Genomic DNA, 11,128 nt, shown 5'->3' with positions numbered 1-11,128 from the left:
CTCCAGCAAGACTGAATCCACTTAGGTTACAATATTAATCTCATCATTATATAATTGAATAGAATATAAAGCTTTCTCTCTTTTTGTATGTACCTTGTGCAAGAAAGAGCTTTGCATTTCTGTCATTATTGCTCCCCTGTCACTCTTAGGATACATGCACCAGCATGCTCATCTACATCAGGCCACTCAGAATTAACGAATTATCTTCTAAAATTCATGTTCTTCTAAACACAGACATGTTGAAAGACAGATTTTAATTGTTTTAGTATCAAATATCCAAATCTTCATAAAACGAGAGCATGAAAATAGATATGAAAATAGATACGAAAATAGAAAAAATAAATAGGTTGTATCAGTGACAGCAAAGTTGAAAAGCACATTATTCCTTTCTTGGTCTGAACTCTCATAGTTTTGAATTTGGACAAAGCAACAGTAATTGCTTGAACAGGTTCAGGCACTGTGCATGTGTTTGCTTTTTGTCAAGGCCTACATATAGCTAGGGTGCCCTGAGTTTGTGGATGGTGAGTTTTCTTCTGTGGTCTTCTTGTTTTCTTGCAAAAAATTTGGTGAGCCAAAAGCAGATAGTAAGAGACAACCAAAGTTTCAACTTCAGTGCATAAATCTGCACCTGTGATTCAGAGTTCATGGCTGGGATGTCTCCATCAACCCCTGGGTTTTAATAAAAACTGGGTAACATGGTACCTCCCTCATGAAAGTTTACAAAAAATGCACAGTTTTGTCAAAATAGAGTAAGAAAGAGCACAAGGAAGAAAATAAGTTTAAGAAAAATAAAGAAAGAGGTTTGCACAAATATATTCCCTAAAAGATTTTAGTAACCTTTGTGAGTGTGTGGTATTTCTGCCATTAGGCAGCTCTATCAAGAAATAACAGCACGGTGTGCAAGCTTCTTAACATAATGCTGTGAAATAATCCAGTCTTGGCCTGTGTTTTTCCTGCTCCCCTTCCTCTTCTGTGCAGGACTGCACAGTGGTACTTGGCCATCTCCATGGAAGGTGAGTTACCCTTGAGGACCAAGCTCAAAATCCAGTCTTCAGAGGAGAAAAAGATATTTCAGAAGCTGGTGGGGTCATAATACAGTAATTTGATATGTTAACTAAATTGACTGATTTTATATAATAATTTTTATATATCATTAATATATAAAATCTAATTTAATACATTTACTAATCTGATTGATTCTATATGTCCAAAACAAGTGCAAAAACAGTTGGCAGCTGAAGCACAGAATCCTGCTTGGAGTCTGAAAATTCAAAACATAGAGGAGGTTGATTTGAATACTGGTTAAACTGACACGTTCAGTAAAAGAACTGGATTATGTAAAAGTATTTGGAAGAGAGCCAAACACTGGTTTAGAAAACATAAAATGCAGCATTTGGGCCACTCTGGCTCTCACGAGAGCTCAGCTTTTCTCTCTGCCTGACTTGCTCATCTCATTTCCTATCACTGTGAAAGCTTTGAAATTCATGAAAGCGCCGTGCAGCCTCAGTGCTATGTGCAGGTTTTCTTAGCTGCAGCTTACTTCTGCAGAAGATAAAACACCTTTTTCAATTTGCTTTTACAGTTGGTTGTTCAGCAGGGCATGTCAGGCATAGCTTTGTACAAGACTGAGCGTGCTGGCATGCTGCACTGACACCACAGAGGCATCGCTTTTTATGGCCAGAGCCTGGCCATGATTCAGTAAATGGCAAAAGTCCCATTGGCAGCATGGCCAGAGTTTCAGTTATAGATCCCAAATTAGCACTCTTGGATGATGACATTATGGCTGGCTAGAGGCGCACTACAAACTTCAGAGCTGTTGATAGCACATATCAACTCTGTCATATGGTTTGGATGGCATTTACACAGCACTGAAGAGATGAGAACACTTACTGAGGGTTTTCTTGTATCTGTGTATCTACTTGTTTTCTATTCTTATCCTTCACTAAATTATATGTTTTATATATCTGCTCGGTGTTTAAGATATTTTTCTCTCCAAGTACAATATTCCCACATCTCTTCACAGAATCACAGAATGTTACGGGCTGGAAGGGACTTCAAAAGATCATCTAGTCTAACCCCCCTGCCAGAGCAGGATCACGTGTACCAGATCATACAGGAACACATCCAGGAGGGTTTTGAATATCTCCAGAGAGGGAGACTCCACAACCACCCTGGGCAGCCTGTTCCAGTCAGTGTTCCGTCACTTTGTGTCTACATTAAATAGAGGAAAATCACAGATCCCTTCCCATTTCCTGTGGTATTACCACTGTCTTTAGATACCTAGAAAATATGTTTATGAGCTCTTTTTTATACTAGGTATATCTTTATGGGTCTCAGTATGACCCTTAAAAGACCCTTAAAGAGACCCTTACGTAAGAACATCAAGTTTGTGCCAAAATTCCATCTGGCAGGTCAAACTGTCTTTTAAAAATACCTGACTTTTCAGTCAGTTGAGCAGTGAAGGTTTCTGCAGTGAAGATGTTCAACAATGACAGAATGATTCAAAGCTGCATACAGCATAAAGTAAAATAAAATAAAAACTTAACTAGCATAATCTTTTAGTTCCACAGGTTGTTTAAAATGTTTGTGCATGTCCTCTCCCTGGAAGCGTTCCAAGGCCAGGTTACATGAGGCTTTGAGCAACCTGATCTAGTAGATGTCCCTGCCCAGGTCAGGGAGGTTGGAACTGGATAATCTTTAAGGTCCCTTCCAACCCAAAGCATTCTATGGTTCTATTATTTTCTATAATCTGAGGATTTTTGCAAGACATAAACCACTAAGCTAATACTTTGAAAACAGGAAAGCTTGTTAGCAGCTCTAGGGAAGGGAGTGAGATGGGCAAGGAAGGTGCAGATCATTAAGGTTTTAAAGAGAAGGAAGTGTGAAAGTTTTAAGAAGGACTACTCCACATACAATCTGTGCTCTGTAAAAATCTGATTTTTATGTACCTCACATTTCTTTCTCATTAGCAAGACCTGCAATGAATAAAATAAATAGGCAAATGTAAAGGCCTCCAATGAAAGTGTCAGACTGCATTTCAAGAGGTGGATTATAGATAATCATGCTAAGATACCAGCAGCTTCATGGCCTAATACATGTAGCTGGTACATGAGGTGTTGACAGCAACCTTCCCAACAGGCCTCATTAGACATTTGTTGTGAGTTTCCAGAGCAAGTGTCTGTGACTCTCAACAGGGTATTTTTGAGGGGCATGAAGTGGGTGATACATAGGAACTTTCTGTCAGAAGATAATGGGAATTTTCTGTCAAGGCACTCTGTGTATATGGAAGACTGTTCCTGAGATTTTCTGCATGCCTCTTGTGTATGCAGTACATTAGTACTTACTGTATATATCAAAATTTGGCACTACTGTATCTAAACATCACATTAATCCATCTGTCTGTCACCATGGTAACGGGGCTCCCTATTGATGATTGAAGAAGAGCTGAACCATTAAAACTAAGTGTACACTGTTAAAAAAAAGTTGAGTAAGCTCACTTGGTGTAGCACTACAGAGACAAAATGGTCAAAATGGGCTAATTAGTATTTTCTAGGCATTATTTTTATTCATGGTTATAGATCTGAAATAAAGCTAAAATAATCCTTACATCTAATCCTTGCTTCTTCACATCTATTCATTACACATTCTGCTGAATTCAATATTTTAAAATGTGGATTTTTTTCAGAATTTTATGTGTTTCATGGTATATATTTTTCCCAGAGGGCAGAAAGATGAAATTAGTATCTTAACAATAACAAGTACAACGCAGATCAGAAATGTTGCTGAATATTTTACTGCACATGTTCTTTCTCTCTCTCTTCCATGCTTGTAACATTGCCAAAATAAAATCAGTAAAGTGCACACATTCATTAAAGGATCAATGTCTGAGCACTATTAGATACCTGGGCCTGAGATTTTTTTGAGAAGCAAAACATTGTGGAAACCCTGACATGAATAACTGAACTACATAAATCATTCTTGTACAATGAATTTCCATCTTTTATTACACTGGCGCCATGCATGCTATTAATGGTAGACACGAGTCTGTAATTCCATTAGGCTATAAAGAGTCTTTGATTTTAGAGCAGAAATAAAGATTATAATTAACCATCTCCTCTCCTTCTGTGTTCATTGGATGGTGCTTTTTGTTCTTCAGACAAATTCTGCATATTTTCTTGACCCTTTGCAAGAGTTTCTTTTCCAGGTCTCTCTGCTTTGCTCACAAGGTTGATGCTACAGCTACAACGTGGATAAAATGAGCCACCAGAGAAAGCAACAGGAATGCTGCATTGCAGAATGCTTTGCCACATACACTGAGCTGAAAGTAGTATGATTATCCTTTTATGTGTCAGGATTTACAACTCTTTGGTATTTGTTTTAAACTATGACCTTGATCTTATAATATATTCTTGGGTCAGGAGATAGCTTGCAAGGATGTTTTTTCATCCACATGGAAGGAAGGCTGGTTGGAAAGTCAGATAGGGGAACTGCTCTGTTGGTCTCTGCATAGGAAGGGTGGAGTTTGTATGTGTGCATTTATGTTTGACATATGTATATCAAGCAGATATTATTAAATCTGATGCCTGAGTGGAAAAATATAGATGGTTTGCCCTCTTATATGAACCCCTAGAGGACCCAAAAAGTCAGACGAACCTACTTTGTAAAACAACATGGCAGAGATGCTATCAACTAGTCTAGGATTTGATTCACAGCTGACATTTAAAATGCTTTCATCTCATGAGGACTGAACTTGCAGGTGTAGAGGAATTTGACCAACCACAACACACCAACCTACCAGCATATACCCTCCACCACTCTCTTCTCTACTTTCCTCCCTCCCTCTCTCCCCTTCTCCTTCCCCCATCATTTCTTCTTCAGGTGAAGAAAGGTGATTCCTTCAACTGACAGAAGAGTACTCCAGTCTGATGTGAAGCAGAAGGGCAAGAAAAAAGTAACAACTGAAGAAAGCTTTCCTAGTTTTGTCTTCAACAGAAAAAAAGAGAATGATTCTGAACTTCTTTAATGCCAGGGTTGTGGCATACATTTCCCTGTGTGGACAAAGATATGAGAGGATGATTTGACTGTGAATGCTTTTGGGTGTATGAAAGTGTCCCTTGGCCATGCAGCTGATGGCCTGTGATTTATGCCATGACCTGATTTGTCCTTGTTCCAAGCAGTACATCACCCCTATCCATCAGGCCAATCCAAGACAATGGCAGCCACAAGAACAGTTTCTCAGTGTTCCTTTAGTGAGCTAGGCTTTCTAACATTTTAAGGAGATGCAATTCATTCTGCTTTCTCAAACATGAAAATAGCAATATAGCATGTTCCCCTGATACAATGGATTTCATACAATTTATCATAAAAATAATCCAGTGCAATCAACTGGGAGGAACTTTGTTTTTTACTTATACAATTATAAATCTTACTAACTTTTTAATTAAAATGAAACCTGGTGATTTAAAAGACCGTTGGTAATTGCATCCTTGCACTGCTGCAAAACCTGTTTTCAGTGCCTGGTGATAAAGTCATGGTAAAGCCCTCACTACTCCTGTTGTCTTTCACTTTATTGAAACTGAGGAAGATGCAGGCAAGATGTCAGCATGCAGCTGCACAAAGTTCTTGATCTGCTTGCTGTTCAGAGCAGGCTGACAAGCTGTGATAAATGCCATTAAGGAGGTGATGGAGAGCACTCTGACCCACTAGCAAGGTCAGAGTGCTTTAGTACTGAAATGACAGTTCTTCAAAAGCTGTTCAAGCACCTTCTGACTTTCACTCCTGTTAAAACCTCATCCAAGAAAGAGCCATATACCATGTCAACCTCTCAAGCAGCAGAATCAGGCCAAGCAACTTCCAGCCTGAGCATCCCTTATTCATGGATGAATCCAGTGTTTCTCCACTGAAGTGGCCAGCATATGAAGCCTTACCATGTAAGCACTTGGTTTTATTTCATTCAAGGACTTCATCACGACAAATTCTTCTGGGAAATACTTTTCCATACAGATTTATGTGAATTTTGCAATATGTTTTTATTTGAAGTTTTCTACTTACCATCTATTTTGAGTACGGGCTTGGAAGGCAAGTATTTCCTTCCCTCCTCTCAGCTCCATAGATGGCTTCCTAGAGAGGGATGGTAGGGAACATGGGCTGCCTCTGTCAGGAGGGAATATGGGGCAGGCACAAAGCAGCCAGATACTGTCAATCTGCCTGAGAGAGCTTGGGTTTTGTTCTTGTGTAAGCCTTTCATGGCGCAGGCCTGACCACTGGACGTTTGCCTGTCAACTTCTCAGAGGCAGGGGAGAAGCTGAGCTTATGAAATGGTAAGATGATGGAGAGTTGTATGCTTTGGGTAGGGTGGTGGAGAGGTGAGAGAAACTGCTGTTATGCATGACTTTGGAAGGAGGTGGTGAAAAGAAGTGGGGGGATTGGGGTTTTTTGGATCTTTATGTATAAAGAAGAAACTTGTGTTTGTCTTCTTGAGGAGGTACAGAGGAAGGCAGGAAATCAGTGCTTTTTTTGGTGATGTATGAAGAGAAAATGCCCTGTGAACACTGGTTTAAATGAACATTTGTCAAAGTAGTGCCTTTCTGGCCTTACATCTCCAGAGGCTGTCCATGAGGTTGTCTGCTTCTAACACCCATATTTGCCTGTTATCCCAGGCCTCAGGATTGCTTGGAGGCAGCAGCAGTGCTGAGCTGGGTATAAATATACTGAAAGACATAATATTATGGGGCTAATCCCTATTTAAGAGTTCACCAAACCCCTCATGAAGAGATGGTGCAAGATGCATCAGGTCATAGGGATTCTCACAGAACATGAGAAATTGGCATCCCCTGTAACCTGGCAGCAAGCTGAGTGCAGTCTCTCCCAACACTGCATGTGTATGGGAATTTCATCCAAGATAAAAAACCCTGCAATGCCTGAAGTAGCAAGTTCTCCAGCTTTGCAGAAGCCAAAGTTCTGCCGAGCAGGAGAGAGTGCCAGCTATCCACTCTGGAAGAGTGGAGACAATGACTGATAGTTTTGCTGATACTGTAATTGTAGAAACTGTGGGAATGTGAATCCTGTCTTTTATTTCCTCCAACGGGAGAGCTCATGCTGAGAAAAGAGCTGACAGTATTTTCAGTGTTGGTCAAGATTATATAGGGATACAGGCTGTGGAAAATGGCTTTGAATATCTTGACTAGCAATAGACCCACCCTGGATTGGCTAAAACTAAGCTGTACTAGATGCTTTCTGAATATGCATGGTGCCCAGAATGTTAGTGATGAATGGCAAGTGCTAACTCTGAGACAGGCATCTTGTGTGTGGCTTCCTGTGACCAAGAATTCTTGACTATCTACTGCTTAACCCAGATGTAGACCATATTGTGGTGCCACAGGGATTGTTCATCTCCAAGATGCAGAACCTCCTAAGTTATGAAGTAATAGTTATTGAAAAAAAATTTCTTAAAAAAAAAATAAAAATTAATCTATTCCATGTAAGTCTAGAGATTTCTGCAGGGTGTTGAGATGCAACATTCAGAAATAGCTTTCCTGGCCCAAGAAGCCTTAGGAGAGGCCTGAGATGCTGTCATGGTTTCTTGATCTGTTGCACAAGGAGCAGGTGCTGTGGCAGCTGCAGCAAGCAAAAGAGCAATGGATGGGATCTGTTTGCAGAGTAGGCTATGTAAAGGTTACCAGCATGTGCTGGACTTATTCTAAGAAACATGTCCTGGTTAGATATTGTGGTTAGAGGAGACAATTGCTGAGTGTTGTGAATAACGCATAATAGACAGGGCTGTGGTATGCAGGCAGAAAAAAAAAAACATGCCATGGATTTTGCACTAAAGTATGCTCTGAGTGTGAAGAAAGGATGAAGCTGGTCCTCTAGAAGAGCCCTAGCTTTGACCTGCATGCCAGAAGCTAGTCTGTGCCAGTTGGCCTGGATGAGAATCACAAAAAATGGAAGTTAAAAAGGGTTCTCATAAATCCCCATGAGCTTACCCTTCATAGAATGGCTTGGGTTGGAAGGTGGTAATCTAGTCCAACCCCCTGCAATGAGCAGAGACATCCTCCATTAGATCACATTGCCCAGAGCCCTGTCAAGTCTGACCTTGAACATCTCCAAGAATGGAGCCTCAATAACCTCCCTGAGCAACCTGTTCCAGTGTTCCACTACCCTCATGGTGAAGAATGTCCTCCTAATATCCAACCTACATCCACTCTTCTCAAATTTAAAGCTGTTGCCCCTCATCCTATCGCTACAGGCCTTTGTAAACAGTCCCTTTCCAGCCTTTTTGTAGGCCCCCTTTGGGTACTGGAAGGCTGCTATTTTGTTAGCATTTCTCTGTAGAGGAATCCTTCCTAGAAGAGGTTATCTTCAGAAGAGGAAAAACACAAGTTATACAGATAATTTCCCCTTAAAAGTTTTTCTTTCTGAGTGAGGTGTCCCTAAAACTCCATCTGTGATTTTTCCCATGGGCAGTAAGGGCCAGAGTTTTCCCCTCAATTACCTCTGTCCCATTCCTCAGCCCTGAGCAGCCCACCTGAAACTTAGCCATCAACTTTACCAAGTATTCACCCTCTCTGAGGCATCCAGGCCTAATGCTGTTTGCAAGAAGGTCTTAGACTCCTCGGTATGGGTTTTTATAGAGACTGCATTCTACGTGTAAACCCACTTTGTACATGTCAACATGGAAATACATATATTTGTATTTCAAAGTTAAAAGGGGAACCTACTTACCTACTTCTCAAGCTCAGATATTCACACAAGCATTCCCCTCCTTCACTCTTTCCTTCTGATGTTACTGTTCACTCAGGTCTCTGTGGCTGAGAGGCAGCTGAATTAGGCTGGTTGACTTCATGTGCTCTGAGCTGGAGGGAAGGTAGGCTGAGTGCATCCCACTATAGTCAAAGCAAAAAGGTTTTTCTGATGTCTGCTCACACACACTCATGGTACAAATGTATGCAGATTTCACACTGGGAGGAACTCTAGTTACTGGAAAACACTTCTGTTATCTTTACATGAAGTCTGAGTTAAAATTGCTCTCCCAACCTCATTTCTTTCTGAAAATAGGATATTTTTTGCTGTGATATTCCTGCTAGTATTTTGGACCTACACTCCTTTTAATCAAATAAAACATACTAATTTATAATGCCTCTAAGACTAATCTTTGCATATTATTTATTGGAGGAATAATTTTCTTTAGAATTTTAAATGTTTTCCTGGATTTGCTGGTTACAGTTTTATTGGTTTAATACGTGATTATACTGTTTTGGTTTATGCCTCTGACCACCCTTGTGTATGATTGGTATCACATTTCTGTTGATTGTCAGATTTCTCCACCACAGTGTTGTCAGCCATATGATTCATGAGTCATACCTAGTTCTTTGTGTACAGAGCTCATTGTATATTCAGATTCTACAGAGTATAAGTTATCAAGTAAATTAAGTAATTTTTACATCCTGTTTGCTGGGGGAGAAGGAAAGGAACCTAGGCTTTCCAAATTTGAAATTAATTCAGTCTTTGCAGTGCTGCACCTGAGTCTGTCATGGCTTACAGTCTTGAAAACAATAGCTCTGAGAGGTTTGAAATGTCCTGTTCTCCCTTATTCTTTTGACCCTAATGTTATACAGTAGGAAGGTGAGGAGGGATGGGTATGAAGCCCAAGAACAACATTGCTCTTTGCTGAAAGTATATGCAGATACAGAAGAGACACAAAACCAAGCTGAAGGCAGAGAAAGGAGAATGGGAAAGAAAAGAAAGGAACAAGAGAAAAGCAACGCTATAGTACTAAATCTTCCCAGCTAATGATGCTAAATTGTGACAATGAAGCATTAAAGAGATTTTCAGAAGCAGTTAGCTCCATTTTTTAAATGGCCTAGTTAAGCGTTTAATGATGCAGACAGCTCCCCTCTGGGATTTACAGAAATCTCTAATTGCCTAATTCCTCCAGGAAAACAATTCCGTATTTTCTGTTACTCCATATAAACACACACCATAGACATGTTCTGCTGGCAGCAATGGATGGCTCTGCACTAACTGTTCAACACTGTGGTACAAAACAGTGAAAGAGCCCACAACTATCATTATAAAGAATGCATTTCTCAAAATGAGCATCACACTCCTGCATGAGCTGGATAGAATCTCTTTCTTGTACTCCACTGCAAAGCACAAGTTCCTGCTTTCCCACAGTACCATAAGTAGTCGTTTGCTGAGGCAGCCAGGACATATATAGAGAACGGAAAAAAAAATTGTGAGATAAACCAGAGCAGTTCTTCTTTGGTCAACCAGGAGTCCATTCCCTTCTATAGTTCTAAGCAGGAATCACAGAATGATTTGGGTTATAAGGGACCTTAAAGATCATCTAGTTCCAAGCACCCTGCAATGGGTAGGGACACCTTCCACTAGACCAGGTTGCTCAAGGCCCCATCCAACCTGGCCTTGACCACTGCCAGGGAGGAGGTTGGAAATAGGAAGGAAAAAAGAAACACCTGTAAGAGGGATATGCTTTCACACAGAAGATATTAAAGACCTCTACCTTAAAACATTTTTTACTGTTTTAATTGGTTTAATTAAAATAATTCAAGTTGACAGCATCCCTTTACTTACAGGACCATTTGTAGGTAAGTGTTTTATTATTTTTTTATTTGTTTCCTATGGGAACAGATTTATGTAATTGTTTAAAATGTTGGTGAGACTTTCCTTCTCTTCCTACAGGAAGACTTTGAAACTTGCTTGGCTGAATAGGGAAGACAGCAGACGTTTCAAGTACAATTACATTCTTTAAAGTTTCTTGAAAATCAATGGAAGAAAGACAGATTAATGCCAATGCTGTGGAACACCAACTTGGTCATTATGTGCTACCATCCTGAGCAACTCATTGTGAGATGGCTTGACCTCATCTAACAGGCCACAACCACCACAGGCAAAGGTCCTGCTCTCCCTTCCTTTTCTATCTTTAAGCCGCATGTTGTCTCCCCTCTCTTTTAGCCAGCTATTGCACTTACGGGATACCTCCATGAGCACATCAGGCTGAGCCTGAAGCTCAGTGGCAGCTTAAGCCAATCTAACTGCTGCTTACTGTTCTACTTCCCATCCCTTTGTTTTATGTATATTTAAATTTATGTATGTTTTATGTGGGAAA

This window comes from Indicator indicator, chromosome 2 (genome assembly GCF_027791375.1).
Source record: "Indicator indicator isolate 239-I01 chromosome 2, UM_Iind_1.1, whole genome shotgun sequence".
Taxonomy (NCBI): Eukaryota; Metazoa; Chordata; class Aves; order Piciformes; family Indicatoridae; genus Indicator; species Indicator indicator.
The sequence above is the reverse complement of the archived record's forward strand: the minus strand, read 5'-3'. Positions refer to the sequence as shown.